Source organism: Castor canadensis, chromosome 7 (genome assembly GCF_047511655.1).
Source record: "Castor canadensis chromosome 7, mCasCan1.hap1v2, whole genome shotgun sequence".
Taxonomy (NCBI): domain Eukaryota; kingdom Metazoa; phylum Chordata; class Mammalia; order Rodentia; family Castoridae; genus Castor; species Castor canadensis.
Window position 1 is genome coordinate 63,096,486 of NC_133392.1, and position 6,746 is coordinate 63,103,231.

The window sequence follows — 6,746 nt, forward strand, 5'->3', positions numbered from 1 at the left end:
TGAAGTAATATGAAATGTAAATCAGAACAGAGGACCTGAGTCCAGGTCCTACCTACTTTTGACACTTACTGTATTGACTTTTCTGAGTCTCAGTTTCATTTTTAAAACATAGTGGATATAAAACTTCCTCAGAATTACCCTAAGAGCTAAGTTATAGGGCTTGCAAAACCCTGGGTTCTGCCCCCAGAATCGAAGAGGGCAACACTTTCTAAAGTGCTTTAGTTATCAGGCCCATTTCCTATAAGATTCTTTTAAAGAAAGAAAGAAAGAAAAATTTTTGCTATGGTTTATACCCCCAAAGGTTCGTATGTTGGAAACCTGGTCCCCAGTGTGGAGATATGAGAGGGAGTGGAAACTTTAAGAGGTGGGGCCTAGTGGGAGGTGGTTAGTTACCAAGGATACCCTCAGAAGGGATCAATGCTGCTCTTAAGAGTGAATTATTCCCATAAGTGCAAGTTGATAAGCATGAGCCTTACCCCTGAATGTCCCTGGCTTCCTGTTTCACATAAGATCACTTTTAAATACACCCTTGCCATTATAATGCTATCCACTTGGAGGCCCTCACCATAGCTGAGCAGAAACCAGCACCATGCTCTTGGACTGCCAAAAACTATGAGCTAAATAAACCTATTTTCTTTACATATTACTCACCCTTGGATATTGTGTTGTAGCAATGGAAAACAGACTACTATGCTATGCTGATATAAAGTTTCATTATCATGTGTTTCTTTTCTTCATCACTTTTTTTTTTTTTTTTTTGGCAGTACTGGGGCTTGAACTTAGGACCTCATCTAGGCAGGTGCTCTACCACCTGAGCTACTCTGCCAACACTTTTCTGAAGAAATAATATAGATGCAAAGAAAACTGCCTGAAGTTAACTGTAGCTATGCAAATGGATAAAACAAACTACTAAATTATAGACTTTCCTTTACATTATTTATAACAAACAGCTCAAATCTCCAATAAGAAAGTTAGAGTGAGTACATTAATTTGATATAATACTATTAAAGTGTGAAATCATAAGCCATCAAAACATAGACACGTTTATATAAAACATTAAAAAGTCCAAGATAGTGTTCATTCACTGATGACAATTATGTAAGAAGCATGAATCTGTACTGTATTTTTAGCCAACAGCCAACCAAATATACTAACAGTCATATTGATCATCTGAAGGAAGACCAGGAAAAGGAATATTTTTCATTATATCAAGTTTAAAAACTGCTGCAGTAGCTTTAATAAGAATCCTTTTGAATTTCTTAAGTTTCTTCAGGCATAATATTTATTTGGCTAAAGGAAAATGACAGAATACCTTCAATTTATACAAATAAATTTCACTGAATAGAAATACAAATTTTAACTAGTTTCATGTACATACATCCCACTTAGTTGGTTTGTCTCATATTTATACACACAAGCCCCATTATGGTTTAATTATAAGATCCAAGAACTCACTGAAAGAGCAGTAAATTTAATGCCAAGGGCAATACAATTTATTTCTACTTCTCTTCATGTCTAGTCTACCTTCACTGTGAAAAATCAAAGATGTTACGATATATTGGGAGGGAGCACACAATATATTTCCACTGACTAACAATTTAGCAACTCACTAATTCTAACAACCTATTAACTTTTGTTTAAAAAGTCTGAACAGAAGTTAAGGGTCATCATCAAATCCAGCTGGCCTTCAATAACCAGCTCAATTTTCAGAAGTATCTGAGAAATTCGGTCCCAATATATCCTTAAACATTTTCATGGATTCTTATAATAGAGTTCATGGATTGGGGGGGGGGGTGCAGTTCCATGCAGATAAACTTATTTCCATCTTCTGACATGGGCCCACATCTCCCAACAGATTTTCAATGGATTTCATGACATTAAAATAGGTTGAAGACCATTACCACGCATCTCACAAGTCAATCTAAGAACAATAATTATGTCCCAGTTGATAATCACTAAATAAAATAGGTATTCCTTCTTCAGAAGCTTTATAGGTGTCCCAACTCTTGCTGCATCCCTGGAATAAAAGTAGTTTAAACTTAATTGCTCTATTAAAGACACTGCTTGTCAGTATATAATTCACTCTGCAGTAACTGAAAAGGGCAACCTCTCCTTACTAAAAGCCAAGATCTATCTGCAACGTGGAGTAACAGGTGACATAAAACCTTCCTTTTTCAATAGTGATTTGCACTATCTAAATTTTTTGGTTACAATTAAAAGTTGTATGTATTTTTTCATATGTTTTACAAGCTAAGTTACCAAGACATAAAATGGCCAATGCAATTATCCTCTTATCAAATCCTGGCTGTCAGTACTACAAAGTAAAACTCATTTCATATGTGTATGGAAATAGCATTACCCACCTAAAAGAGATAAAGTAGTCCTTTTCCTAGTTAGTCTGTGTAAGTCCATGAAGCATTTGCCATCAACTATCAAAAACACTGACACTACTTAAGGCACAATGTTCCAAAACCAAAACTGGTATCACTTTTAAAGGTAAGTGATAATGTCTTCCCACAAGAAGAAAATGGTATATTTCCAATTAACATTCAAGATTATGAATGGCATTCACAGGCTAAAAGCCAAAGTTAAAGAAAAAATCACAGATGACTGTTCATGTTTGAAATCAAGGCAAAACATATTCAAGGTTGTTCCCTTTCAGCTTCTTGACTACTTCCTGCTTAACATATGTATGTCCTCCACAGAATCTTGATTTTTTTAATCCCTTTAAAATGTTTTCTAAATTAAATTCCAATGTTCCTGCTCTGCAGCCTGAATTTTCCATCTGATTATTTTAGGAAAAGACTAGCCCCATGCATAAACTGTATCTGAACCTAAAAGGGGAAATATACCTTTCTTCCCAGAACCTTCAAAAAAAAAAAAGTATGAGCAGAAAGTTGATGAAAGAACAGGGCTGCCACGTCTCTCTCCCTCCCCCACCCACGGAGAGGCTATCCCGTCCTTTCAGAGCGCATTTCAAGGAAAACTCCAGAGCCACAGCTCTCAGGGAAACAGTTAAGCCGAAATGGGCGTGTCTCTGGCCTCAGACCAACTCTTAAAAGGGGATGTAGTAGCTTCCCCTTCATCCCTTTCTTAAGACAGCGCGAAATTTTCAGTCTTTTCACTAAAGAACGCATGAGATGCCAGGGTCTAAACCTTGACTTGTATTTAACAGGTACATTAACTTAGGAGACAGTCTCATATTTATCAGACCATCCTCCCCCTCCCCCCCCCGAAACATACATCTGGGCTCCAGTCATCTAATCCGACTCAAAATTCTCACTCAACTGTGAAATGTTTGAATAGAGTGGACTTTTAAACGCGGGTGAGGTGGGGAGGAAGAGGGAGAGAGAGAGGAGAGACGGACTGACGGACGCAAGCGCGGATGCCTTTAAAAAAGCTCACGGGGGTGAGGAACGAAGGAAGGAGCCCCGCTCGCCCCAGCCTCCTGGAGCGGGGACTCGACATCTACTTCCCCGCTCCGCAGCCCTGAGCCCGCGCCCCGGGCTCCGTCTAGCGGCTGCGGCGCAACAGCTGAGCCGGCCCAAACTTTCCGCGCCGGTCCTCCTCCCCGACCCGACCGCTCTTCTGGAGTGAAAACGCCTGGAGCGCCTCCGCTCCGCTCCGACCTCCACAACCCGCTCTCCCCTGCCACATGCTCGCCATCTGCGGCGCCAGCGGCCAAAACCCTCGCGCGCCCCGCCCTCGCGTTCCCTCAGCTTTGTAGGGAGCACCTGGTACGGAGGGAGCTCGCAAAAATCAACAGGGCGAGTCCTCCCGGGAAGAACATTCAAGAAAGTCCTGGCCCCTGGGGCGGGGACAGAGGCTGCAGCTCCGACAGCCAGCGGCTGGACGGGGGCCGACAAGGGAAGGGGGGGGTATGATGGGGAGCAACCAGGGGACGTGGACGGAGGGGCCGCGTCCCGAGGAAAGCGCACGGAAGCTGCGGGGTGAGGTGGCGACCCCCCGCCCCCACGCCATCCACCAGCCAAATGAGATCCCGGACCGCTGGGGCCGTCCGAGCAGTAGCTCGGCTGCTCCCGGGCCTCAGCCTCAGTCTCCCAGATCGGAGAAGCGTCTCACCTGGAAAGTGGAAGGCGAGGGCGGCGCGCGCTTCAGCTCCTGTCGCCTGCGATCTGGCCCGCCACCCACTCCTGCCCTCAGCCCGCTGGCGGAGCGACTGGGCAGCAGAGGGAGCCAGTTAGCCCTTTTATAACCTCCAAGGCCGCGACGGCGGCGCCAGGGAGGAGGCGACAGCAACCCTCGCTACGTGAGCTCGATCACACCCGCGTCCCCGTCACTGCGCAGGCGCCCGGCGCCGGCCTCGCACCCGTCCCGGGCCGGCTCGCCCTCACCCGCGGCGGCGCGTGGATCTCCGGACGAGAGGCGGGGCTGAGAGCTAAGCGCCTGCGCGGAGTTGTCGCCACGCCGCCGTTACTGTGGTTTCCACGGGGTTTCCCTCTCGGGCTCAATTTAGCGCCTTAATTTCAGGGTCGGGGTCTGGTCTGAGCGACGAGGCCATAGGCAAAGACATTTCTTGAAAATGAGAAGTAGACGGGAGTATAGTAAATAAGACGGGAGCTGGTGGAGTGGCCCAAGTAATAGAGCGTCTGCCTAAGTGAGAGGTCCTGAGTTCAAGCCCCAGTGCCGCAAAAATAAACATACATTCCTCCTGCCTAGAAAATAAGACAGAAAGGAATCCTGGACTCAGAAGACCAAAAACCGTATGTTCTCCCTCATATGCGGACTTTAGATCTAGGGCAAATGCAGCAATGTGGTTGGACTTGGATCACAAGAAAAGGGGAGAGCACATACGGGAGATATAGGAATAGGTTGAAAACCCAAAACATGAAAGCGTTTGATGTCCCCACTCCAGAGGAACTAATATGACAGGTTATCACTAGCAGGGGATCAGGAATCAATCTAAAGATCAGTTAGAGTTGAATCAACATGGGGCGTAACACATGGGTACATGAGAGCAATAGTAGGAATCTTTCTGTATAGCTATCCTTAACTAGCAAAAACGCTTTGTCTTTCTTATGCTTATGTCTTTACTTCAACAAAAGCAGTCACAAGGGCAGAACAGGACCTGCCTGAAACTGAGGAGGGGAGGGGGGGAAAGGGGGGTGCAGAGTGGAGAAATGACCCAGTGTATGCACATGTGAATAAATGAACAATAACAACAAAAAATAAAAATAAATATTTTTTTTAAAACTGCAAAAAAAAAAAAAAAAAAAAAAAAGGAATCCTGGAAAGTAATAAGGTGCGTCCAGTATCTCAGCTGTCTTGGCCCTGAGGCCTGTTTGCTTTTTAATAAGCTCCCTCTTACACCTCTACTGTAATTTGATAGGCATCTCTTGCTATGTACACCTTTACTTTTCTTCTATAGTACAAAAAGCATTTTAATATAAATTAATATTAATATAAATATTCAAGTCTAGCAATTTTCTAATCACAACAAATATTGACCCAGTCAGTAAACATGGTTTTTTGGTTTTTAAAAAAACAAATATTCAGGTGCCCTCCCTCTCTCCAAGTCCTCCTCCCCCCTTCCACATTTACACTTTTATCAATTGACAATAGAGCTCTAGATTCACATTATCTGGATTTAAATCCTGACTCAGTAAACTGTCTGCATAGCTATCCTTATCTCAACCAGCAAAAACCCTTGGTCCTTCCCTTTATTGCTATACTCTCTCTACAACAAAATTAGAGATAATGGCAAAATAGTTTCTGCCTAGGGGTAGGGGAAAGAGGGAGGGGGTGGGGGAAAGGGAGGAGGCTGGGGGAAGGGGGGAGAAATGACCCAAACATTGTATGCACATATGAATAAAAGAAATTAAAAAAAAAAAAGAGGGGGTGGGGGCAGGGGGGAGAAATAAACCAAGCCTTGTATGCACATATGAATAATAAAAGAAAAATGAAAAAAAAATAAATAAATAAAATATTATCATCTCCATTATCAAAAAAAAAAAAAAGAAATTGCATGCTTTGTGGAAATTTATATTAAAAAAAAAAAAAAAAAGATCAAGTAGACAGCTGCAAAAAAAAAAAAAAAAAAATCCTGACTCAGCCCTGTGTAATATTGGGTACTAACCTATCTCAGTTTCTGCAAAGTAGAAATTACAGTATTATCTGTCCCCTAGGATTATTGTGAGAATTAAATAAGTTAATGAATATAAAGCACTGACCACATGCCTCGCTACGGAAAAACTTGGTAAATATTAGGATCTGTTATTATATTAAGTACTCTACGGGCTAAGGGTGTTCCTCAGTTGTAGACCATTTGCCTAGCATGTTCAGGGTCCAGGTTTGATTCCGGCACTGGATGGAGGAAGGGATAGAGGGGCTATTAAGAACTTTACATAAGACAGCAAATGTTACTATTTGATTTTTAAAAAGAAAGCCTTACTATCAGGGAGCAGACAATGAAGGAGGTAATTTTCACCTTATCAGTCAAAGAATAACTCCCCTAAGAGTTGTTATTTATTAAAAATTACTGTTTCTAAAGTATTCCATATGTGCCAAAAAGTTTTAACAATGATTAACAGTTGACAGTGATCGGGGAGATGGAGTTGATTATATAGATTCAGAAATAGAAAAAGGGTACTTGGGAGCTCCAGAGAACCAGAAGGGAGTGATGTCTAAATCAGTGGTTCTCAAAGTGAGGTTAGGGGGTCAACGGTCAAAATTACACTCATAGTAAGACTTGGTTTGCCTCTTTCACTCTAATGACAGTGCAGTGG

The 6,746-nt window shown here is 42.7% G+C and overlaps 1 protein-coding gene across 5 annotated transcripts in view; it reads right to left on the bottom strand.

Moving 5' to 3' along the window:
* Positions 1-4,295, bottom strand: part of P4ha1 (prolyl 4-hydroxylase subunit alpha 1) — a 65,386-nt gene extending 61,091 nt beyond the window's left edge. For 2 of the 5 annotated variants that reach the window (XM_074079112.1, XM_074079113.1), the window contains exon 1: positions 4,084-4,294. The gene's annotated coding sequence lies outside the window, so the exon portion shown is untranslated. Of the gene's footprint in view, positions 1-4,081 lie in introns of all 5 variants that reach the window. The other 3 variants (XM_020166561.2, XM_074079114.1, XM_074079111.1) reach the window with 3 other exon arrangements.
* Between the last annotated feature and the right edge of the window lie 2,451 nt (positions 4,296-6,746).